General features: G+C 34.2%; 1 long non-coding RNA gene across 2 annotated transcripts in view; it reads right to left on the bottom strand.

Annotated features, from left to right (window-relative positions):
* Window positions 1-27109, bottom strand: part of LOC143648013 (uncharacterized) — a 228611-nt gene that overhangs the window by 142754 nt on the left and 58748 nt on the right. For both annotated transcript variants that reach the window (XR_013158313.1, XR_013158312.1), the window contains exon 2: window positions 3198-3311. This is a non-coding gene — a long non-coding RNA (uncharacterized LOC143648013). The remainder of the gene's footprint in view (window positions 1-3197; window positions 3312-27109) is intronic.

The following is a 27109-nucleotide window of genomic DNA, read 5'->3' as shown; positions in this document are numbered from 1 at the left end:
GAAATCTTGCCCTTTGTTGGGAGATTGTTCTCTGACTAGAAGTTGGGGAAAGAGGGAATTTTATGTGCTCATCTTCACTAATCTAGAGTGCAGTATCCATCTCACTGAACTAGGAGAAAAGTGGGAGCATGGAGGGCTTGACCTAAATAACCAAACTCACAGAATTCTTAGTTTTCATAGACTTCCTTGAATGAATATTTCTTCATTTGCTGTATCCCCTTATGACTATTTCCAGATGTTCCAGCCCAGCACAACCCCCAGACTAAACAACATGTCCAACAGAAGATTAACTGTGAGTTTTAATTGGGGACTTATGGGCAGGAGAATCATTCTTCCCAATGACAGCTCATTGGGAAATAGAAATCTGTACCCTACTCAGAACCGAGAGAGAGGGAGGGGTCCAAGATGGGGTTAGCTTATAACGTTCAGAATCCCATAAGACTTGATTATTGGGGGGATGTTTAACTTTGATCTTTGATATCTGTTCAGTCATGTAAGCAGCTATGTGATTTGCTTTCAATATGTAGGTGGGGGCAGGGCCTGGGTCCTGCATCTTTACACCCGAGATTTTAGGTGGTTGAGATTTTTAAAAATAGTTTTCACCAATTTCCCTAGGGGGAGACTGCAGAACTCCTCACGATATCATGACAAAAGTAGAAATCCCTTTTATATCATTTTTAAAGTATATTCAAGTATATGTGGTATAAAACATGTGCATAGAATATAAAAACAATAGATGAAATAATTCCCCATTTTATCATGATCACAAATTGTGCTTAATATTTTTCACATGGACAGGCACCAGGAACTGAACCAGGGTCTCCAGCATGGCAGGCAAGAATTCTGCCTGCTGAGTCACCATGGCCTACTCTATGCTTAGTTTTTAAATGAATAAATTTTAGTCCTTATATAATATCAAATTTATTGTTTGTTTTCCTAGTTCTCATATTAAAATGCTCTATTATAATTCAAGGATTACGTAGACATTTACCTTTTACTAATCCTGTGTTTTACTTCTGAAAATGTAATTCCATTGACAATTTTTGTGCAGGTTATGAGTAAAGAATATAATTAAACTAATTCTCATATCGTATTTTTAAATATTTTATTATTGCAATTATAATTGAGAAGTAGTTTTTATTATAAATTGTTTCTATATTATTGTATTTTATTTGCAAATGAGCTGAAAAATGGCTACAAGATGACATTCTTAGCTTGAACACCTTTCCCCATTTAAGTCTTCTTTTGTAAAAGGGAAAAGAAATGGTCTGAATTTCCTTATATGCAGCTTTCATGGCTCTATATCAGGACAAGGCTATGAGGGGAGCTTGTAAAGTGTGTTAACTTCAGGGGGAATTAAAAGATAAATCCTTTATGTTTCAGGGAAAAGAATCAGATATTTCAATTGGTCCATTGTTAGACAAACTCCCCAATCTGAAACCTCATATAGACTCAGGAATGATTGTCCTTCAAACCCACACCTGAGCTCACTGGACCTGAAGCTCAAAAATATCTTCTTTCTTTATAGGAAGGGCTTCCAAGCCAACCCAACTGTTCCCTCTCTTTATTTAAGTCCAGCCAGACACAATCACAGTGTAGCCCTATGAGGAAAGCCAACTTCAGGGAAACCATTGCCATCCCTAATTTTCTAGCCAAATGAGGGAATTGAGTTTCACCTTCTAAAATTGCCTTATAGAAAGTTCTGGTCATCCTGCCTACCCCAGGCCTAAAAATATTAAATAAGCCCTTTTACTATATGTAACTTAAAAGAAAGTAGTTGCATTAGTAGTCTTAATACAAAAGCTTAGAAACATTCCCTGACATGTGGTGTAGTTTTCAAAGCCACAGATGCCACAGCCCAGGGATGAGCACCCTACCTCAGTGCAGTAAGGGCCACCACTTTACTTATTGAACAACCCACCAAAACAATGTGGAAAGAAACTATAACAGTATATAACCCCCATCAAGTCAGAGATATCCTAGACATGAGAGGATATCAGTGCCTTTCAAACAATAAATACCTGAAATACCAGGCCCAATTCCAAGATATAACAGAGGTTCAGCTCCAAGTCTGTACCACCCTGTAATTTATATTCCATTGCCTATAAGCTCATATAAAGAGAGTGTACCCCTTGAGTACTTGTGTACAGAGACAGTAGCTCAAAATTATTCTAGAAGTCCAGAACTGCAAAATCAGCCCTAGATAACCCAGAGTTAGAATGGTTTACAGATGGAATCAATTTTGCAAAAGAAGGAGTTAGAAAAGCAGCATATGCCATTGTTTTCCTGCAAGAAGTCATAAGGTCAAAGCCTCTAACCACAGGGACCTCAGCCTCAAAGCCAAAGTCATAGCCCTCACTAAGGACTTAACATTAGGAGCTGAAAAAAGGTCAATCTTTATGCTGACTCTAAGCATGCCATTCTTGTGCTGTATGCTCACTCACCCATCTGGAGGGAAAGAAGGCTGCTCACTAATGATAAATTCTCTATCAAGCATAGAAAAGAAACTCTCAATCTTCTGGAAGCTGTATTGCTCCCCCAAAGGTTGTAGTAATTCATTCTCTTGGGCACCAAAAGTCTAACTCTCGGATGACCAAAGGAAATGACAGGATATACAGAGCTGCTAAAGAGGCTGCCCCAAACCCAATCTCTGTGCTAGTATTAGTCCCCGATCTCTCTCTCCTATCTATTAGTCCTGTTTACACCCAGGAAGAAGAAAATGTAGCAAAGGGATCAAGGTATATATGTGAAGCAAATGGATGATTTACTGAAAAAGGAAAAAAAAATCTACCTAATGAAATTCAATGGGAAGTTTTCCAAGATCTCCACCAAGCTACACATCTAGGTAGAGAGGCTCTTACCACCTTAGCATGAAAAATACTTGAAGGGAAAAAAATCTAGCCAAATCTATTAAGAAAGTTGCTCAAAGTTGAGCTTTGTATGTCATTAATAACCCAAATTTTAGAAACCTTGTCCAACCACAAGCCCTAACATCCCCAGCTCAGTGGTGAGGAACATACCCAAGAGAAGACTGACAATTCAACTTCATCACATGTCACCCTGCCAAGGACTCGATTACCTATTAGTCTTTGTAGATAACTTTAGTGGGTAGATAGAAGTCTTTTCTGCTTGAATATAAACAGTTACCATTGTCTCTGAGCTACTTCTTCAAGAAATTATTTCTAGATTTGGGTTACCTGTTTCCATCCAAAGTGACAATGGGCCAGCCTTTGTTAGCTGCATAATTCAAGGTGTAGCAATGGCTCTTGGCATAAAATATCATCTCCATTGTGTATGTAGACCACAATGCTCTGGGAAGGTAGAAAAAGCCAAACAAAATTTACAACAAACATTAGCAAAATTATGTCAAGAAACCCATATACTGTGGATATCAGATCTCTTAGCACTCCTCAGGGTATGTTTAGCACTGAGGCGCCCATTTCAAACACCTTAGAAATAATATGTGGGGGACCATTTTTAACCCAGGATTTTGTATTGGATCCAGAAATTCATAATCTAACCAAGTACTGCACTCCCCTTGGAGCCACACAAAAACTTATACATGATCTAGGGGCCCAATTGCTTCTTGACCCAGAGCCAAATTATCCTTCTTCTTCCAGGAAAAGTGCTGCTTGTATATCGACCACTCAGGCAAAATTAAAAAAAAAAAAAAGTCATATGAGGCCTTTGGGATCAATCCCAACAATTCTGGAAGTGACTGGAATACTTTCCCACATTTACCTAATCTAACTGCTTAGAGCCTCCCTTTTCTGGGTTCTTTAATTCCTTTTCTTCTCATTCTTATGTTTGGCCCATGAATACTTAACCTACTTGTTAAATTTTCTTCCAACAGACTGCAAGCATTCCACATTAAGCTCATACTCACCCATGAATATCAATCTATTCTGAACCAGGACCAGTCAGCCTATGCCCACCTTTACTAGAATAGAGAAAGTGCTTTACACCCTTGTAGGTAGGTTTATCATCTTTAAAACAGCAGGAATAAATTGCACATGATGGACCTTTGCCCCTCTGCACACCTTAAGATTAAGGGTATTCAACTCCTTCAGTGGGAAATTTAAGCAGGATAAAATAGAGCATCAGGGCTGTGGTCCCTGGTCTTCTATTCAGCTTTGAAAGAGTTAATACAGAACTGCAAACTTTAGCTACACACTTCATAGGACAAAAATTTTCCCTAAAGCTCCAAAACTTCCCCAAACCATTGAAACCTACCAAAGTCATAAAAGCCTTTAAAATCATGGACCTGAAGCAAATTCTTAGTTAGTGACAGAAAGCATAGTGTCATAAACATTATTGAATATCTTCCCAAAGACCGAGTTGGGTACATGACATCAAGGCACAAATTCCAGCAGCTATCTCCTCCCAGAAAAATGGAGACACTTGGTGTGCAAAAGTCACTGTGGGAACCTGCACAAAGATGATTCCCAATACTCAAAGATTACTATGGAAACCTGCCACCAATAAAACTTCCCATAAAATGAGCTAACCCCAATCCACTCAGTGTGCGTTCCTCCCTTGGGCACATGCACATTAACCTTTTTAGCATGTACTCTCTCTTTTTCTCTTTAATGAACTTTACTACTTATTTCTACTGTTCATCTCATTTGTCTGAATTATTTTACAGTTGGGACCCCTGGACCTGGAATAGGACTCAGCTGACACCATTGCCAGCAGAGCATCTGTTGCAATATTTGTATTTTCATTACTATTATGTAAGAAAGAAGTTATGATTAAAACATGATTATGACCACTGAATCATTATATAAATATTCATTTTTTTTCTTTCTGGTATTTTGGAATGGATAGAAGGATACCTGAAACCTCTGAACCATGATCCAGCTGGCAAGATCCCTGATAATGATTGCAAAAGTCTTTATCATTTGTTTCTGTGATTGTAAGAGTTGGTATTCCCTATTATGGTGGTGGTAGGGGGGTCCTCAAAATAACTTGCAAGGGCCAATGCCTTAATGCTAATTGTGAATTTGAGTCAGCTCAAACCCAATCATTAACTGTTTCCAGCACAATTTCAATCCTCTACACTTGTAAATAGTTTCAACTTATACTTGCTATTGAGATTGTAAAGACTTCACCTCCCCTTGTTAGAATCCATTTAAAACCTTGAACTCCATAGACTTAGGGAGACAGAATTTTAGGCCAATAGGCCATCTGATCTCTGGCCTCAAGCCAAGTAATAAACTCTTTCTCTCTTTGAAATCCCTTTGTCTCACAGATTGGCAATTTGAGCACATTGGGCAGAGAATTCACTGCTTTTGTTCAGTATCAATTGTATTAATGTGATGGTATTTGCCCTTTTTATAATACTTCTTCTCATCAAGGTATAGGATACCTTTCCATGTATTCATATCAGATAGTTTTGATTTATAGAGACATGCAGATATATATGCATGCATTATATATGTAAATGGTAAATATAACTAAATTGATATTTTGAATAGCATTTAAGATGACATTTTAACAGTTGTTTGTTTTGTTTCTTTTCTTAATTTGATAAATCAAAGGAAATAAATCATACCTCCACATATTTCTTGAATATAAGAAAATGCATTTCATATAAAAAATTTTGTTTTAGACAATTCTATAGTTTTTTATAACTCAAAACATTAACATTTTTACTCATTATCTATTTTGCTACTTCAAGAGGGTTCACAACCTAAGCAGCAAAATATAAACAATTGCATGGTTTGTCCTACCAAGTATATTCAGCTAGAGAGCAGACTGTGTTTCCTGTAACTCTATTCCATCATTACTGTTAAAAAAAAAAAAAAAACACTTCAAGTTACGTGACTTTATAGCAGAGACTCTGATGCAAAGAAAATTTATAGTTTCTTAATGGTTTAGTTGAAATGCAAATTATCTTAATATATTAACTTACTAAACATACATGATAAAGTATAATCAAGGTAAAGCTGCTATATGAGTATTATTTATAAATATAAGCTACAGATTTATGAGAGATAAGTTAATTAAAAGAGGAGGGGAATGTATGCCTCAAGTTGCACTATTATAAACCCTGATCTGAATCAATGAATATTACTACCTTCTGAGAAGAATGGTGAGAATTATCTATTTTAATTGTGTGTTATATAAATTAGCCCTTATCATGGTCAAGTTCATGTGTCAACTTGGCCAAGTGGTGGTACTTGTTTGTCTGGTCAAGCAAGTGCTTTCCTATCTGTTGCAATGAGGACATTTCATAGAATTAAATCATGATCACATCAGCTGCATCCATAGCTGATTCCATTTATAATCAACCAAAGGGGAGCATCTTCTGCAATGAGTGATGCTTAATCTAATCACTGGAAGCCTTTTAAGGAGGATTCAGAAGAGACAGACCCTCTTCCTGTTTTGGCTGGCGAGCCTCTCCTGTGGAGTTCATCCAGACCCTCAGTCAGAATAGTTGGCTTCACAACCTGCCCTGCAGATTTTGGACTCTGTTCCTGTGGTCACATGAGACACGTTTATAAATTTTATATTTGCGGATATTCCTTGTTGATTCTGTTTCTCTAGAGAACCCTAACAATACAACTTGGTGCCAGGAGTGGGATTATGCTTTCTCTCCTCTTCCCATTCTAGCATGTTGAAAGGTAGAGAGATCTCAGTCAGGCTCTGGATCACTTCCCGCCCATACAACTTCTGGGTCCAATTCTTCAAGTCGGGAACTGTGCTGGTTTGAAATGATGTATGTACCCTAGAAAAGCCATGTTTTAATCCTAATCCAATTTCATAAAGGCAGCTATTTCTTCTAATTCCTATTCAATACCACATATTTGAAACTGCAATTAGATCATCTTCCTGGATATAGATTTAATCAAGAGTGGTTGTTAAGCTGGATGAGGTGATGACATGTCTCCACCCATCTGGATGGGTCTTGATTAGTTTCTGAAATCCAATAAAAGAGGAAACATTTTGGAGAATGAAGGAGATTCAGAGAGAGCAGAGAATGCTGTAGCACCATGAAGCAGAGAATCCACGAGCCAGCGATCTTTGGAAATGAAGAAGGAAAACGTCTCCTGAGGGCCTTCATGAAACTGGAAGTCAAAAGAGAAAGCTAGCAGATGATGCAATGTTCACCATTTGCCTTCCAGCAGACAGAGAAACCCTGACTGCATTCGCCATGTGCCTTCCCACTTAAAAGAGAGACCCTGAACTTCATCAACTTTCTTGAATCAAGGTATCTTTCTCTGGATACCTTTGATTCAACATTTCTATAGACTTGCTTTAATTGGAACATTTTTTCAGCCTTAGAACTGTAAACTAGCAACTTATTAAATTCCCTTTTTAAAAACCATTCTGTTTCTAGTATATTGCATTCCAGCAGCTAGCAAACTAGAACATATTTTGAAGGGCTGGTGTACTGTTCTCTAGGAAGCTGTATATGCTCTGAATCAGTGTCCACTGTATGGTGCTGTTTCTCCCATAGACGGGATCCATGGGTCCAGGAACCAAGGGGTGGAAATGGGAGTGGTACCATTCACTATTATCCCTAGTGATCCACTAGGAAAATTTTTGCTTCCTGTCCCTGTGACCCTGAGCTCCGCTGGTCTACAGGTTTTAGTTCCAAAAGGGAACTAAAAAAAGGTACTTCCACTGGGAGAAACAAAAATGATTCCATTGAATTGGTATCTAAGACTGACACCTGATAACTTTGGGCTACTCATGCCCCTGGATCAACAAGCCAAAAGGGAATTACAGCATTGTCTGCAGTGATTGACTCTGACTGTCAAGGGGAAATAGGACTGTAACTACACAATGGAAGTGAAGAAGAGTTTTCTTGGAATATAGGAGAGTCCCTAAGGTGTCTTTTGGTACTACCAAGCCCTGTGATTAAAATCAATGGAAAACTTCAACAACCCAATCAAGGCAGGACTGCCAATGGCTCTGAAACTTCAGGAATGAAGGTTTGGGTCACCCCACCAGGCAAAGAACCATGGTCAGCTGAAGTACTTGCTGAGGGTAAAGGGAACATGGAATGGGTAGTGGAAGAAGGTAGTGATAAATATGAGCTATGACCATGTGATCAGTTACATAAATGAGGACTGCAAAGCTGTTTTGTTCCCATTATACTATTTAAGTAAGTAAGATATTAATTTTAAGAATGAATATTACCCAAGGACTTGCACCCTATTCTGGAGAGACTTAATGTGTTTCCAGTTATATGCAGGACAGTTGAATATTGCTAGGTGAAAGAAAAAAAGTGTGTTTTATTGTTTTTTATTTAGAAATTAGGTATGGTTTAAGGTGATATGTATAGCTGTCAAGTTGACAAGGGGATGGACCGTCATGGTCAGGTTCTTGTATCAACTTGGCCAAGTGGTGGTACCTGGCCTGTTTGGGCAAGTGCTGGCCTATCTGTTGCAAAGAGGACATTTCATAGAATTAAATCATGGTCATATAAGCTGTATCCACAGCTGATTCCATTTGTAATTAGCCAAGGAGAGTGTCTTCTGTAATGAGTGATGCTTAATCTAATCACTGGAAGCCTTTTAAGGAAGATTCAGAAGACAAGCTCTCTTCCTGCTTTGGCTGGTGAGCCTCTCCTATGGAGTTCATCCAGACCCTCCATCAGAATCATCAGCTTCACTGCCTACCCTGGAGATTTTGGACTCTGGGTTCCCATGCTCAAGTGAGTCACTTTTATGTATTTTATATTTGTGAGTGTTCCCTGTTGATTCTGTTTCTCTAGAGAACCCTAATACAGCACTTTCCTTAATTTCTGTGTCGTGTATTTTTTATATTTCCTTCTTGGAAGTAAATCTATTTTTATACTTAAATAAACATCTTTCTCCTTAAACAGTGGTTACAGAAACAATATTAATATTTGTTAATTTGTTAGATGGCTGAAGATCATACTGCATATTTTTGAAGGAAGTAAATCTCAGGAATTGTCGCCAAGAAATCAGGATTTGAGGGGTGATTTTTGATTACTGAACTGTTATATAAATATTCCTTTTTGCTTTCTGGAATATTGGAGTAGTCAGGGAAATACCTGAAATCTCTGAATTGTAATCAGCTGCCCTGTGATTGTAAAAACCTTGTGACTAAACTTCATCTATGCCAGGTATCCAGTTTTTCAACTTTAGAGTCTCAATCACTCAAGACAGTCCCTAATGTTTGTTAATGAAGGGTCTTGGGTCCACCAGGAACTAATTCACCACAAATACCAAATTATCTTGATGACAAAGACTGGATTTAACCTAAGTGGGTCCACCTGAGAGGCGCAGTAGCTTAGACTTTAACCTATATATCATCTAAACCTCAATCCACCATTTTCTTTCATACGTTCTGCGACTAAGTATGTAATCAATCTGCACATGCTCATTAATTAGAGCACCTCTAATTACATCATCTGTACTCATTATCCTAAATCCTGCCCATGCTATCTCTAATTTTCTCTAATAAAACTATCTGAATTACTGAAGTTCAGGGATATAGATTTTGGGCCACTAGGCCATCTGCTCTCTTACTATGTACCTGGTAATAAACACTTTCTCTCTTTGAAACACTGGTGTATCAGGAATTAGTTATTGAGTGCATTGGACAGAAGAATCCATAGGTTTTGTCCAGTAGCAGAGAATATGAATGCTTTAAAATATTATCAGTATTTCCCTATTTAGGTCATCTTTGTCTGATTATTTTTGGAAATTAGCATATAAGTTAGAATTTTTCCCATATTCTTTATTTGTCTCACTTTGTGTTTTTGAATTTCAGGTGCTTTTTAAAATATGCATAAAATTTAAACTGTGATTCAAAAGTCATCATCTGTTCTCCTGTTTTAGCTCATATGGATAAAGGATTTGTGTTAGGTTGAGGAAAATTTTCACTCCTTTAAGTTAGTGTGTGTAATTGCCACTTTCTGTCAAAACAACCTACTGGTTAAAGTGCTCAAACATGAAGAGCCTGCTTGAAAGCATTCCCAAGAAGTTCACTTATGAGCAATCTACAAATTCAGAAGGAATATATGAGAAAATATATAATAAACAACAGGAGATTGTGGTACTGGTAAGTAGAATGTATATGGAGGGAACACCTGTAATTAAATGCATTTTTTTCTTTTCTATATCCTGTCTAATAATTAGCTGTTTCCTTTATAATTTTCATCTGGTGCACACAAGACAGTTAGAAAATGAGAGCAAAAACAATCACCGATAGGATTGTAGAAAAATAATAGAAATTGTTCTTATTCAGTATTTCATTTGTTGCTGTAGTTTTTAATCAAGTTTATATCACACTGACTTTTTAAGTGAATTATGGGATGTTGTTCAGTGCAAACTGTGGCTGTGATAATAACAACAGCCAAAACAATTGAACTGTCTTTCCTAATCATTCTGACATGCTCAACAGTGTTATTTTAGGAAATAGATCTAATGCAATATACATTCAGGGAAATATGAAAGAAAAAGAAAAGAGGAGCAAGAATAAATTCCAATAGGAATCAGAAGTGTTCATAAAGCTTTTTCTGGAAATTTTACTACTGGCCATTAAAATGTCTTGGGAGCATCAAAAATTTGGGTATTGGAATTCTTGCCTTGTGGCAATCACTCTGATAATGAAGTCTAATAAAATCAATTTCAATGATTTTTCTTCATCCTGCTCCATCTTATTTGCCAGAGTAAGAAGAAAATCAGAACCTAAAATAACTGGATGCCAGTATTAGAAGAAAATCAAATCCCTTTGTTCATTATAATGTCCTTTGCCAACATTATCAAAACCCTAAATAAATAAAAGCATTCTAGAATGGTGCATAGTATAAATCATTAAGATACATTAATTAAAGTTCATGTATTTATCAATTGTTCACTCCATATTATGGTAATCATAATTTTATATCATTATATTCATTATATCATTGTAATGTCAGACACTTGATTCATGTGTTGAAGGCAACCAATTTTATGAATATGAACACTAAAATCATAGATATTTTTCTTCATAATTGGAATGATCAATATCTCTTCATATCCTGAATGGATGATTTTTAAAAATATGATTTGATAGTCTGCATTATAAAGCGAAATAATTGCATAACTCATCTGAAAAGTTAATTAAATTGAATATTAGATATTTTAAGTCGAGAAAAGTTGTTTTTCTCATGTTTAAAAATGACTGTATGCAATATTCAAAGTATTACACATACAATATTTGCGTTAATACCTAACTCAAATGAGACAGAGAGCTGTGGATCTTCCCACTTTCCTTCATTAAAGTCTTGCTAAACTTTTGATACACTTATGCAATGTCTGTTTATCAATACAGAACACAAGTCCAAGAAAAATTGATTTTTCATGCTCTTATTCTCAGTTATTTTCTTACATTTCAATTTATCCCTACTGTAATATTGGGTTATAAAGAGATGCTTGATCATTTCTTCTAAAGTTTGTGATAGTAATCAAGGGATATAAAAATTAAAGTGAATGATAACACCTATATAAGACATATAATATATTTCAATACATTTTGGGAAACCATGATCAATATAGTTAAAAGTTTAATAAATGCTTCATTTAAAAATCATTCAGTAACTAACGCGTTGGCACTACCTGTTGATGGCCATAAAATGTTCGATTATATTGTACAAATTAAATTTGAAGAGTTTACTTTTGGAACTTGAGGGTTCAAAATTAATCAAATATTCTCTGTTTTTCATAAAAATTTATTTTTATCTTTTCTTGTCCAGCTTCAATTGAGGGAAAACTAGCAATGAAAGTTTTAATAAATGTATCAAAATATGGAAGTTATTGGTAATTTGTGCAAGATCAATTGTAATCTTATTGTAAAGGAAAACTTAAATTTGTCAAATGATGCAGTATTGTATTCAAATACAGACAATAAATATATTTATTATATAATGACCCTTTGTAAAAGTTTGGATGAAAAAAGAAGGGAAGAGATTGATAGCTAGGAGGACATGATAGCTTTAGAATGTCTTTTTAAACAATTTGGTATCTGAGGGGAAAAGAGATACTTCCTCTGTCAGTTCTACTATTTGCTACCTGTAAAATACTTTCTTCACTTCCCAAATTGTTTGGCCAGAAAAACATTTAAAAATGTAATTGAGGGAGGTGCAATGGTGGCTCAGCAGCAGAGTTCTCGCCTGCCATGCCGGAGACCCGGGTTTGATTCCCGTAGCCTGCCCATGTCAAAAAAAAAGTAATTGAAGTCATCCTTAGCACTATACTAATTTCCTTTTGTTTCTTTTACAACTTTTCACAAACCTAGTGGCATAAAGCAACATCGATTTATAATCATACATGTCTGGAAGTCAGAAGTCTGACATGCTCTAGGTTAAAATCAAGCTGTTGTCAGGAATTCAGGATTAGAACAGAGACATCTTTGGTGGCCCATAATTCTGTTTACCCAAAGCACATATATACTGATCTCCATGCATTAAATCAATGTGTGGCCCCAGTGGTTTTCAGTAGGCCCACTCAAAAGATATCATCTGACTTAGTGTTTTATTCATAGGTTAAAAACTGACTTTTCATTAACTTTAAATATCTAACTAACTTTCTGTTTCTAAACTGAAAGGTTGAACAGAACAGAACCAGGTTTCAGTTCAGCTAACCTGCCACATGAAAACAAAAAAAAATGATTTTATTCAATGTTTGTTTAAACTCAGTAAACTAAGTAGGTTCATTTATTGGAATTTCTTCATAATGATCTCTTTCCTTCCTTCCTTCCTTCTTTCCCTCCTTCCTTCCTTCTTTCTTTCATCTTTCTTCTCTTTCTATAGAAAATTGGCTTTTACCATCTCAATAATCTTTTAGATGCAGAATTCTACATATAATTAGAATCAATGTAAAAACGGATTTTTACGAATATATTATTCACACAAACCACCAACTGTGAATTACTTAAATGCCTTGTAAAATTGGGAAATGAATCTAAACAAGGGCAATACAGGATTTTAAATGATACTATGTTCTTCCAGCTTGTTTGAGAGTAGAAATTACTTATCAGACCCCATTAATTATATTTTCTTGCCCTTTAGTTTTTGTCTCCCCTCATACTCCCTCTTCTAGCATCTCAGTAACAAATGTAGGGAAAACCACAAGCAATCTCGACTCCAACAGATTGGATATCCTCATTTCAGGAATGTGCATTTATGTGATTACGATTTGTTTATGGCATTTCTCCAAACCTAAACGATAATGTCTTATTTTGCCATATCTGCTATCACAAAGACCATACATTCAGTTGGATCAAATAATGGGTATTCACAGTTTTGAAATTAAAAGTCCAAAATCAAGTTAATGGCAAAGCTTGCTTTCTCCTGAAAGACAATCATTTAGGTGCTGGCTGCCAGCAATCTTTAGGGTTCTTTAACTTGTATTTCTGCCTCCCATCATATGATGATGTCCTTTACTTTGAAGGTTTCTAGAACTTCTTGGCTTTTTCTCATGAGGCCTCCAGTAATGGATTGAGACCCCCCTGCCTTGGTTGGGCTGCACCTTCACTAAAAATAACATTGTGTTCACACCTGCAGGAATGAAGATTAAGAACATGTCTAAATTTGGCTATGCAAAGCAATCTACTACAGATACCTCAATGTTTCACATCTTTTGAAGGTCAGATCAAGTCCCAGTTTCCTGATGAAACCATCCAGAAAGCTTCTAAACTGCATTCATTTCTTCTTTCTTGAATATTTTACAAAACATGGCTTTTTAAAAATTATATACTATATATTATCATTTTGTTATATGTGTGAATCTTCCTCCAGACTCTCTAAGGCCAGAGGTCTTAAGCAGTGATCCTTTCGAATCTGTCCAAAAATCGGATTTAGGCATGTTGAAAAGCAAAATATTCCAGAGTATAAAGTAATGTAATGGGTTACATTCATATAGTAGCATGTGTTTATTGCTTTTTCCTCCCCAAATATTTCCCATATACATGAGTAAAACAGTATCAAACCCAACTTTTATGGAAATAATTTAACTGCCTTTAGCTAAATAATATTTACTTATACTAAATGTATTAGCCACTTCTTATATATAAAATATTTTCTTACGTTCAAAATCCTGTTAGTATTTGTGAAAGAACAAAAATTCTTTATATTCTACTGAAGTTGCCATTTCAAAAGTTGGTACAAATATTTTGATAAATATTATTCAACTTAAACTTGAAACCAACATTTTTATGGTAAATGTAGTGAAAAACATTATCTATTCATTAATAGTAGAAAATGTCGATAATACCATTTCCAAGGAAATTTTAAGTGCAAGTGACTATTTCCTATGTGAGGTTGAGAGTCTTTCTTGCACTTAAAGTAAAATCCTCCTACACATTCCTTTTATTGCTTTGCTCAGCTGGTGAATGTTAGATAAGAGTAGATCTAATGTTAATACATTAAATTACTGTTCACTTAACATATTCCAAATTTTGTAGATAATCTTTTTTGCAAAGTCTTTACTTAATACATATCTGCTTATTACAGAGAGTCATGTATGAAATGGCACTCAGTTCAAAATGTTCAAATTGATATTTTGTCTAGCACTTCCTAAATATCTCCAACACCTTTCCAAAGAGAATTACAATGCAAGAAGAATGCCAACACAACATCAAAACCATTTTGCAGAATATCTCAAAGAAAATTTATTTAGGCTTGATATTTTCCAATAATGCATTCAGCCTGGTAAGTGAAATACTCAGGGACATTTTCTAAAATGTCTGCTCTTTCTCCAAGAGAAGAGAACTTATCCGTTAGCATTTTTACTCATATTCTGAAAAGATGGTGGACAGTGTTTTTCAGGCCCAAATCCAACAAAATCTCTTCTGCTTTACGATCCCTTACATTTTAGTGAACATTGGTAATTCTTTATGAGCTGGAAATATTTAATCAATATTCTGACCCTATCTTATGGTGGAATCTACTTGTAAAATATATAGCAATTTTGACAACAATATGCTCATAGGTTTCATTTTTAAATTTAATAGTAAATACTTTCCGATCCTATTACCAGAGGTCCACATTACTATAAACAAGCACTTGTGATGCACTGAATTATGTACATGAATGTAGAAATGTTTTTAAACGTAATCCATTTTTGTTGATCTTAACCCATTTCAAATAGAACTTTTGAAGAAGCTATTTTTAGTTACGGAGTGGTCAGTTGAATGAGGCTGGGCCATAATTCAGATTATTTGGTCCTTTTATAAGCAGTGGAAATTTAGATATAATCAAGGGAAGCTGTGGGGAGGAACCCGAAGCTCAAGGTCAGTGCAACCAGAAGAGAAAGGAGAGGATATCACCTTATGTTGTGAACCTGGAATACTAACCAAGGAACCACAAGGAGTTCTGGTGAGTTACCAACCCTAGTAGGAAGCAAGCCTTCTAACTCCTAAACAATGGCCAATACATTTCTGCTGTTAAACCAAAACCAGTTTGTGCTATTTGTCGTAGCAGCCTGGCAAACGGAGATGAGGCCAATTTCACTTCTCCCCATATACACAGTTACCAGCTTGGCCTGACTTACCATGATCTGTCACATAGACTGTTGTCATAGCCCTTGGCACTTTTCCCCACTTCCATCTTGCCTCTCTGTTAACTACTCTCAACAAAGCAACCAGAGTGATTTATTTAAAAGACATATAAGTCACATTATAGCACCTCATTGTCCAAAATTTCCATTTGTTTTTCATCTTTTTGGGGTATGAATTCTAGAATTCTTAAAATGTCATAGAGAGCCTATGTAGTGTGCCCTCCAGATGCCAATTCCCCTTCACACACACACAGAAACACAACTCATGCTCTTCTCTTCCTTCAGGTTTCTATTATGCCACTATCAGTGAGGTCTACACTGAACACATGTAAAAGACTCTGCCCAGTCATGCCTTGGCACTAATGTCACCCTTTCTTGTTTGAATTTTCTTTATAACACTTATGGTTACCTGGTATGATATATATCCCCTTGTTTGTTTATTGCCAATATACCCTAATAGGATATGCAGTGTACACTCAAAATAAACAAAGGAGTTAATAAAAGACTACGTGAAAGGGAGGGACCCTTTTATTACTTTTCTTCTGGACTGGGGCAGACAACTTAAAGCACTAAACCTAGCTGGATACTGGCATTCGAAATAAAGTTTTATTGAAACACGGTCATACAGATTTGTTTGCATATTGTCTATGGCTAATTTTGTACAGCAATGGTAGACTTCAGTGATTGTTTTGGAGATCTAAGTTTAGCAAAGGCAAAACGTGAACTATCTGGCTCTTTACAGAAAAAGTTTGTGTTCATATTGATGATTTCCATTTTAAATCCAACTCATCTGAGTGTATTCCTTAGGTAGGTTCTCTAGGAATATCTGATAAGATTAAAACAAGAAGCCACAGGCTGGCCACTTAACGAAAGGAATTAGAGTCCACTGAAAAATGAGAGGAAATCTTTTCGGATGCAGAAGATGAAATTTAACTTGAGTTACATTATTTTATTTTTCATCTTTCAGAATGTCTGTGCAGAAGAAAATGTTACATTTAGTTTCATTGAGAAATTAATTATTTAATGAGAAAGAGCACTAATTGATAGGAAATGATCACATTGATTGTTTCTTATCCAGTTAGTAATTGCATATAAAAGTCATATATTAAGGACTTAACTGCATAATGCAAATTATTCTGCCAAAAATGGCATATATCATCACAGAATTTATGTTGTAGCTGTCCTCATTTTCCAAGATGTTTTTGAAAGATTTAGAGGAAAGAATGCTAAATTTAAGTTGAAGGTCTGTATTTGTTTTCTGTATCTGATCAGCTGTTTCTTAAAGGTATGTAACCTCAAAGATTTCTGAGCTCAAAAATAGCATACAAGTAGTTTATTTTTTCCTGGTTCCCTGAACAGGAACTAGCATAAGAAATGAAGTAGTGTAAGATTCTTAGAGAGAAACTGACTTGAATAACCAACAATTGTATATTTATCCTTAGGAAAGCTATGTCAGGATTGAACAATGTTATTTACCCAAAGAAAGAACACACTAAAAGCACTTTTATGTTAAATTTGGTTATTTTACATTCCGTGATACTTCAGTCAAATGACTTCTAAATTATCAGTCAACCTAGTGAATTATTATAAGATGCAGATACTTGTATCCAACACATCTGCAAAGGAATGTAATATTTTGGAATAGTACTTGGCCATAAAAATGAAGTTATGGGGCATGCTGCAGTATAAAAGAAACTCTAAAATATTATGCTCAATGATACAAGAAAGATGCATAAGAACAAAATTTGTATGCTATCACTTATAAGAGATGATTAGAAATTCGAATATTATATATCAAAGAAGAAATATACATTTAAGGTCATTCCAGACACCCCTCTTTGTGCCTTAACAGAATCCCAGCTTTAACCACTATCCTGACATTATAGACCTCAATTTCTTGAATTCTTTAAAGTTTGTCAAAAAGCGTGTAAATTTAGTTTTCCCCATTTTATTAGTTGAGTATGTTTTGTACTCTACAGTTTAAATCACCACTTCTTTTTTCTTATAATTCATCATTTTTAGAACCTGTGAAGTTTGTCCTGAAAGATTTCCACAAATCTGGATTTGGCTGATGGCAAACTCATGCTGCAGTTTAACATGATGCAGTTAAGCATACTTTAGACAAATGTTGATAAAGTTTTTAGACAATGTAGTATCATTTCAATAGAAGTCACAGTGTGCTTATCTGGCTTCTTCTTTCTACTTTCTTTTTATCTTTATCATTTTTTTCTTTCTTTTCCTTTTTTTTTTTTGTTTTTTTGTTTTTTTGCAACCACCTATGGCCAATGCTTCATCCCATCTAAACATTGGGAGTTACAAAACGATTTAATTCTATAATTTTAACTCGCTAGGTGCGGTATATTGAATCATGTCTACAAAGACATGTTCAATTTCTAAGCATTAATCCTGTGGGTGGGACTTATTTATAAGTAGGATTTCATAAGATCCTATTTTGATGAGGCTAAATTGAATCAGGGTAAGCCTTAATCCATATGACTGGAGACCATATTTAAAAAATAAGAATTTTGGATGCAAAACTGGAAGTCGAAGGAGAAGACAGAAAGAGGCGGATCATCATATAACAGAGGCAAATATCGATTGCCAGAAAGCTACCTCCAGAACCTACTTACTTTGGAGAAGGCATGGTCTGCCAATATCTTGATTCGGACTCATACTGAATGAAGTGGACCCTACCTTAACCAAGGGAGTCTTATCAAAAGATTCTATTTACAATGCATTCACACCCACAGGAATGGATTACATTTAAGGATGTTTTTTTCCCCTGGGGTATGTATAGCTTCAAACCACCACAGCAAATATGTCAAGATGTTCAATGTGTATCCTGAACATTTTCTTCCCTAAACTGAAAATAATCTATTTCTTCAATAAACTTTGCTTCTTTTAATTGGGCAATACCAAAATCTGAATTAATCCATCATTGACAGGGCTTCTCAGAGGCTTTTGATTAAATAGAGGTGGATCTAGGTATATAGTAAAAATATCTGTGAGGTCATACTAATATTTCCAAATCCAAATCAGAATTATGGAATTCTGCATGCCTTTACCTATGCTTCTTCTTTATCATGTTTTATACATTGATAATTCTTGTTCTCAAGAACACAGTAATTATAGGGTGAGAATATCCCACCATTTCTCATTTGATTTATTTCATGTTACATATTCAATTGTCTTTTAATAACCATACTAATATGACCACCACCAATTATAATTACTAAAAAAGAGGTAATCTATTTTTACATTTCCTCGATCACTAATTTTTCCTCCTTGTTCCTGATCAGCCTGACTAGAGAATTATCCATTTTGTTGCTTTTTTCACAATACCAGATTTTTTTCATTGATTTTCTTTTTTCTTTTTTTTCCTAATGTAGGTTCTTGTGCTCTAGATAAGTCTTCTAGATCAATTTGGGCTCCACTCATGCTGTTCTATCAGCCTTTTGACTTTCCCTTTCTGCTTTGCTTTGTCAAGATGTTCCATGCTCATCTTGAACATTTTCAACCCTAGATTGGTAAATACTATAATCTTAGTTGGTACTTTTATCTAAATTACGCCAAGCTTTTCTTGGCTTTCTGCTAGTCATCTTTTGGGTGTAAATCAAAAACTGTCACAGAAACCTTCCTGTACTCTCTCTACATTGATTTTATACTGAGGTATATACTTTATTTTAAAACATATTTTACGTACTTGTGATAAAAGTTAATTATATAGTGAACTTAAACTTCAAAAGGTGTGGATATTTCCCTACTTATAGCCTTGAATATGTACATATATCGATTTATTTCACTTATTTAAGATAAAATATTTAAGGGTACATGGGGTAGTTTAGTGATAGAATGCTCACCTTTCATGTGGGAGACCCAGGTTTGCTTATCAGACCATGCACCCCCATAAAATATATATATATATATATATTTTTAATTAAATTTAATGTACTCTGTAAGACAATGTAAGCTAAGCTTTAGACCAGTGCCAAAGAGCAGGACCTCAAAAAATGTTAGTCATTTTTTATTCTATCCATTATAAATTGAGAATGCCCGTGTATATGATGTTCTTTGTGAAAACTGTATGGTGTATACTCTTGTCAATGTTTTAAGATAAAAGGCTACATGAGATCCAGACAAGTTTCCATTAATAGGACCTCCATAACAGTAGCACTCTGCAGTTATTAAGGATAACAAGCATGTAGCATATCCTGCATAGAAAAATGTTTATTTTTAAATTAACTGAGTTAGATGGAAAACCATCTGAACTCATTGTCAAAGGAAATCTGCCAGATTTGGGCTCATGTTTCTAGGTTCTCCCACCTGTAATGTTGAAGGTACCATATTGAGCTGAGAATTAGGTAGAGTAGAAAAGGGAGAATTTGTAATGAATATGGAAGAAATAATAATTCTATGTCTTATTCTGAAACAATATATCTCAAAGAGTTCTCTGAAGCCAGACGTCAAAATTTTCTCAGATATTGAGAAATGAAGCCAAAATAATTGGAAAGAGTGAAAAAAATCAGATCAGTTCAATATTTTGACCTTTTGAATTTGAGACAATGACAAGAAAAAAAGGTTTTCAGAAAGCTCAGGGGCAGTGTTAAAAAAATCATCTTCAAAAACAAGGAAGACCTAATATAAACAGAGATATTAACAGATTATAATGCACCAGATGGATTTTATATTTGCTGATAAATTTAATGCAGAAGTATGGCAGTTAGAGTATTTTCATTACATTTATGAGAGAATAACATCTATTAATTGTCATCTTAATAATACATTTAAACAGCCTTGCCATTATAACGTGTACAGTAGTACTGAAACTCAGAAATTAATTAGTTTAGCATGACATTTCAGAAAAAAAGGTTTTAATACGCATGGTGTCTACAAAGAACACAGATTTTGTCAGTATAATATGAAGGCTAAAGTGATATATCAATTGCTACTCAGAATAATTGCAAGCTAGACATAGAAAGTTAACAGTAAATTAAATTCCAGATCTCATGACACATAAATACCAGATTTCATTTGGCTCACCTTCAAAACTGACAGTGTGCTATCTTATTTCCAATTATAGTTCTGTTTACAAGATAATCAAAGTTTCATAATTTTATGTTAATAGTTTCCTATAGCTATACCTCTTTAATTTTACAGAGTTTTTATCTTGATCATTTTCATGAGCAAATTCTAAAGAAGGATATTTAAATGTAAAAACTACTAAATGTTATAGGCTTTTTAAAAATTATCTTAAGAAATATTATGATGAAATGAATATCTTCTCATTTTATTATGAGTATGTTTGCATATTTTGTTTTCTTCTTATCATATGATCTAAATTGGACTGTTCATGTTATATATAGTATTGAAGCTATAGGATATACAGATTGAGAGTGTCAGTTACCTTAGGACTTGTACTCTATTCTGTAGAGATTTAGCACATTTCTGGTTATACAGAGGACAGTTGTATATTGTTAGGCAAAAGATATGTTTGTTATTGTGTCCTATTTGAGAATTAAGCATGTTGTAAGGTATGGTGTATAGCTGTCAAGTTGACAAGGGATGGACTGTGATGGTTGGGTTCTGGGGACAATTTGACCAGGTGTAGGTGCAGTTTTCTGGTCAGACAAACACTGGCCTAATCACTACTGCCAGGATATTTCATGGCTGGTTGATAAACTAGAAGGTTGGTTTATTAAATCATCAGTCAGTTGATTGCAACTGTGGCTGATTACATCTAATCAACTAAGGACAGATCTCCTACAAATAGAATAATCCAATCAACTAGATTCAATCCAATCAAGCTAAAATCAGTTGAAGATTTAAGGGAGGAAGGAGAATTTTCACTGCTTTTTCAGCAAGTGAGTCTTTCCTTTGGAGTTCACTGAGACACTTCATTGGGGTTGCCAGCCTCACAGCATGCCTGATAGATTTTAGAGTCTTGAATTCCCACAGTCGTGTGAGACACCTTTATAAATCTCATATTTTCAGATATCGTCTGTTGGTTCTGTTTCTCTAGAGGACTCTGCCTATTACAGCTTGTTACTGAGAGTGGTTCTTAAGAAGTAGAATCTTGAAAACAGGTTTAACAATTGTTTTTCTACTCTGATTAGTCTCAAATGCACCAATAATTCTGTTTGCAATAACCACGATGGCACTGACAATCCATGGTATGAGTTTGGCAATAGAGATACACAAAATATCATTTGAACTTGCTAACTCTACTCCTTTATTAGAGTTGCCAGCTTCACAGCTTACTCAACAGATTTTGGACTCTTGCATTCCCATGGATGCATGAGACACATTTATAAATCTCATATTTATAGGTATCTCCTATTGGTTCTGTTTCTCTAGAGATCCCTGATTAATACAAATGTTGTGCAGCTGTAGAATTAATTTATTGAGAATTTATAGCACTCCTCAATGGATTTGGATACTCAGTTATGTGATGCTTCATCAAAAACAAAATTTGTGAAAAATTAGATCAGAAGGGAAGAAAAATTTAAATTAATAAAGTATTTTATAACTATACCTGCTCCTTTGCATGTCCCTACCCACATTTGCAGCTCTATGTATCATCATATCAAGGCTTGACAAACTAGACACTATAGACCAAATGTGGCTTTCTCCTTGCTTTTTGTAAGTAAAGTTTCACTGAAACTAATCCTTGCCCATTTGTTTAGATATTGTCTATGTCTGCTTATCTTACAGCAACGGAGTTGAGTATATGTAATAAAACACCATATAACCTCCAAGCCTAAATTTTTATGATATACATGGTCCTGTATGGAAAAACTTTCATTACTTCTGACCTGCATATTCTAAGTTTATATCTTTATCTAATCATCTATATCATCTCTCTGTAGGTAGGTAAAAGGTATATATTTATGTGTGGCATGCTTACATATCTATGCACATACACACATATATATATCTGACTGAATACTCAGACTTTTGTTGACTCAATGTCAAAACAGAAATAAGATATAACACTATAAAAAAAACAACACAAATAACCAAAAATTTTAAATAGCCATATTTTGAATCCTCTATACTATTCAATTTGCATGCTGAATTTTGTTCTGAGGAATCTGGCAAATGTGACAATAAAGGGCATGTATTGGATTACATTATTCTTCTTAAGAAAAATATGGAAAATTAAAACATTAAAAGCATAATCATACTTCATTTCTTATTCCCTTCTGCAGATTTAAAGAAAACAGTCAAACTGACCATGGGAATATAATATTTTCTATGTCAGGACTTCTTTAATATAGCCTCCTTCATAAAATAGATTTTTAAGTGTTTTTCAATAAAAAATATACAAATAAAGGGAATTTCACCTTATTTTTAAAGAATGTTTAATTGTGTGAATCAATATTTTTCACTGAAAACATTTATAATAGCCTATTTCAATATATAATGTATATCTTGATTCTCTTTCTCACTTTGTACTTTTGTATGCCTGAATACTGAAAACAGTATGAATTACCAAAGTCTATATATGAATGATTTACATGAATGTCTTCAGTAACAAAAGCTTTTTTTTTAATTCAAAGATTCCAAAATGTGTTCATCTAACTTAACATTTTCTGTAACGTATGTAGGGACAGGTACTATCGAGTCCATTTATCTCAGAAAAATGTTGAGCAGAGAAATTCTGGGTGTGGAAATAATGTAGAAACTAAGGGCTCTTGATTGATACAATCACTCTACTCATTATATGAAGGAAAAGCAGTGCATTTACAATTTCTTATTCAGCTAAAATATCCTATAACATATATTAATATAATTCTGATCATCACGTGAACAACTAATTGATTACAGCTATCTCCATGTGACATAAGTAATATTAACATCTGATATTTATTTTCTCCACATTTTACTGGGTTATGTTATGCATTAAGTAGAATAATTTGTAGAAAAATAGTTTGCATTATTACATACATAAAAGTCAGTTCATTTAAAAAACTTTTTTATTGTTTTTTTAAAAAATGTATAAAAGATGGAATAAAGTATTAAGAATAGAATCTTTTTTATTAAAAACTTTACCTACTCCTACTAAATAATATTAAAAACATTTCTATGGATAGATATGGCAATATACAAAAATGGTTTGTAATCTATTCCTAATTTTTAAGGGAAAAATGCTAAAATTACTTATTTTGCCTCATTGCTTGAGGATTTCAGCAGATCTCTTTGTAATTGCTATGAAAAATTCTATTTGGCCCTTTTTCCAGTAGAACCATGTCCACCAGTGTGTCCTCTGCTGTCACCAGGAACTGAATGCGAATTCTCAGAAGTGAGAAAGGATAATTGGGGAACATGTTTAAATGATTTTTCCATTGGCCTTTGGTTATTTCTATTATCATTTTACTTTTATTGGATAGAAAACTATTTTTCATTTTTACATAAAAACGTAAAAATTTGGGGGGCATAAGAAGGTCAATATTCTCTTGGTCACTCTGTTGCATACACATAATCACAGCAACAGTAAAATGAAACTAAAGAATTTTGAAACATCAACAATTATCATGTCAATTTTACTAAGATGTTGCTTTTAGATGGATAGCCATTTACCATTAAGAACTGCATTTAGAGGCAATATTTTATTTCATTGGAAGCAAAACAAATTATCCATGAAAATTATCAGTAAATAAAAGTGCAGGTTTCCATTTCTCATTTAAAATTGTTCCACATGTTAAACAGAAATTACATTTTAAAATAATGTAAGAATGCCAAAGAAATGTTATATTAAGTAAATTGTATGGATTCTCTGAGTCACTTTATAAATAGGAGCATATATCTTAAGCCTCAATTTTATCTATAAGCCCAGAGAGGCACAAACAACCAAAACAGCCATCAAAACAGCTCTAGTCGTATATCTAATATATACCTCACACAATACTTATTCAGATCCAAGCTACTACTCATTTCACCACCAAACCTCTTCTTCCTGCAGTCTTCACTTAATTCCAATGCAGGCAACCCCATTCATTTAGCTGCTCAGTCTAGGTCAATGGTTCCCAACCTGGGAGGATTTTATTCCCACAGAATATTTGGAGATATTTTTGATTGCCACAGTGAGGGATGTGGGAGGCAGTCATACCCACATCTGATGGCTAAAGGTCAGGAATGCTGTAAACATCCTGAAATAAACAGGATAGACCTCTATCACAAAGAATTATCTGGTCTAAAATGCCAGTAGTGTTGATGTGGAGAAACCCTGATATAAATCTATGATCGTCCTCCAATCCTTGTTTAATACACTGTGCTAAACCCATTAGCAAATTCTGTTAGCTTTACCTTCAAAATAGCTTTATTATGTGTTTCCATTTCATCATCTCCACAGCTACCAACCTTGTCTGAGCCACCTTGAACTCTGGGCTGACTTACTGAAAAAGCCTCCTTATCCACCTCACTGATTCTGTGCTTCCCACCCTCCTCAGCTCAAAACTCCCTTCTAGCTTTCTTTCTTCTCAGTCAGCTGTAGTGAAACCCAAAGTATCGTATAATGACAAAACACAGCCCACCTTTATCTGCCTCTTACCCCACTGCTCCTCTTTCTTACATGTCCACACCTCCAGGTTAAGAATATTCCAACCTCAAGAGCTTTGCACTTGCTGCTGCTTCTTCCAGAACACTTTACCACCAGATGCATCCTTAATTCACTCCTTTGCCTCCTTGTCTAAGCTCAAATGTCAAAGGATGACTCTCCTAAAAGGCAATCTCTTCCTTACCTGTCATTTTCTCCATAGACCCTATCACCATATGAGTGACACACGTTCCATTAACTTACTTGTTTTTTTCATTTGTTTCACCTTCCAATTTGATTGACATGGGGTGTCCCTCAATTTTATGATTTATCATCAGTATTTAGAACACATAGAAAACCATTTGAAAAAATGTAATTTAAAGAATAGTGAATGCATTTATTTGATTCTTCTTTTTTTTTTTTTAAGTGCAGAATCTTTTTGGGTTGGGTAAGCATGCATTGCCATATCCACTGGGTAAATGAAGTAATTTCTTTACTTTAGTAAGAAGTTGAACTTGGGATTCCTGAGTTCAACATGTTTACTTAGCTCTTGCAGCTTTAGGACTACCTCTTGATGCACTTTTTAAAAACATGAAGAACAGCATAAAGTCTTCAGGTATTGGACAAAATTAAAATTTAGATGTAAACTATCTTAACTATTTCTTGTGGAAATAAGAAAATAAATTTTATAATTTTGATTCATAAAACAATTTTCAAGTGACAAGTTTTCCTAAAGTTACTAATTATTTTGTGTTATAGTATTAATTTCCTTTTACTGAACAACTTTTTAAAAAGTGTGTTATATACTCACTGATTGTTGCATTTTCCTTCTTGTCATGATTATATAACAAAATTATATAAACAAATCATTCATTTGAGGAAAAATTATAGTTAGATAATTTCCAAAAATCTTTGTTTTCATTTTCAATATAGGTATGATGTTTAGGTAACTCAATAATTCAATAGATTTTACTCTCTTCAACACATTAATGCAACTTTATCAAAACACTTACTTTACTAAAATTGAGACCAATTTTGATTATATTGATATCTGAGAAGAAATAAAGTATTTTTATCTTCTAGTAAACATCATTTACTTCTTTAATGCATACACAATCATTTCAAATCATCCATTTTATATTCCATATTATACATGTAACATTTACCCAAATAACCAATAAGGCAAAATGATAGGGACAATCCTGTGAGAATATCAATATGTCTTTAAAAATAATAAATTTATGACATTTTCTTTTAGAATATGTAGAAAGAAACACAGATATAAATTTATGTTAATAAAAGGCTTTTATGAATTATATAAACCAAATAAATATATAAAATATATCTATATTTATGTATATATATATATATATATAACATTTTTAATATAAGCTATTGTTTAGGTGGTTTTAAATATAAAATTATAGTATTTAAGATCAATTAAAATTTGAAACACATGTAAAAATAATTTATTATATGAGATGTATTAATTTAAAATTTCTCCTTTTGTTTAATGTTTGCTCACTTTTTAAAGGAATAGCAGTAAAGGTGACATTTGCATATAACAATAGTAATAGGCAAACTTTTAAGCGAGGTCTTTCTCTGTTGCAGACTCTCTCATAAACACCTTAAATGTATTATCATTGTGAAGCATCCCTGTTTTACCCACATGGAAACCAGGTGCTAGGGAAGTTAGGAAAAGCTTTGGTTATGTTATCAGTGAGGGGAACTGGCAGAATTCCAATCTGAAGGGTCAGTTCCAAGGAAGCTAAATTAGTTCCCACAAAAAGAGATGTCTATTTTTGAAAATTATACTCTAACAACTTTCACTAGAGTGACACAGTAAATATGCAAAAGAAATAAGAGTGAAAGGTAAATTTTTGTTCTTTAAATCATTCAAATAAAAATATTTTCAATAGTTTCAAGCTGGAAGTTAAAATTATTTTGAAGGTATTTAAAGGCAAGGAGGGAGGAAGTAAGCATGGGTTAATTCTGTCCACCAAGGAAGTAATCTATTTCTCTTCAATAAGTATTTATAATTAAGGTACCTCAATAG

This window comes from Tamandua tetradactyla, chromosome 10 (assembly GCF_023851605.1).
Source record: "Tamandua tetradactyla isolate mTamTet1 chromosome 10, mTamTet1.pri, whole genome shotgun sequence".
NCBI classification, from domain to species: Eukaryota; Metazoa; Chordata; class Mammalia; order Pilosa; family Myrmecophagidae; genus Tamandua; species Tamandua tetradactyla.
The sequence above is the reverse complement of the archived record's forward strand: the minus strand, read 5'-3'. Positions and strand labels throughout refer to the sequence as shown.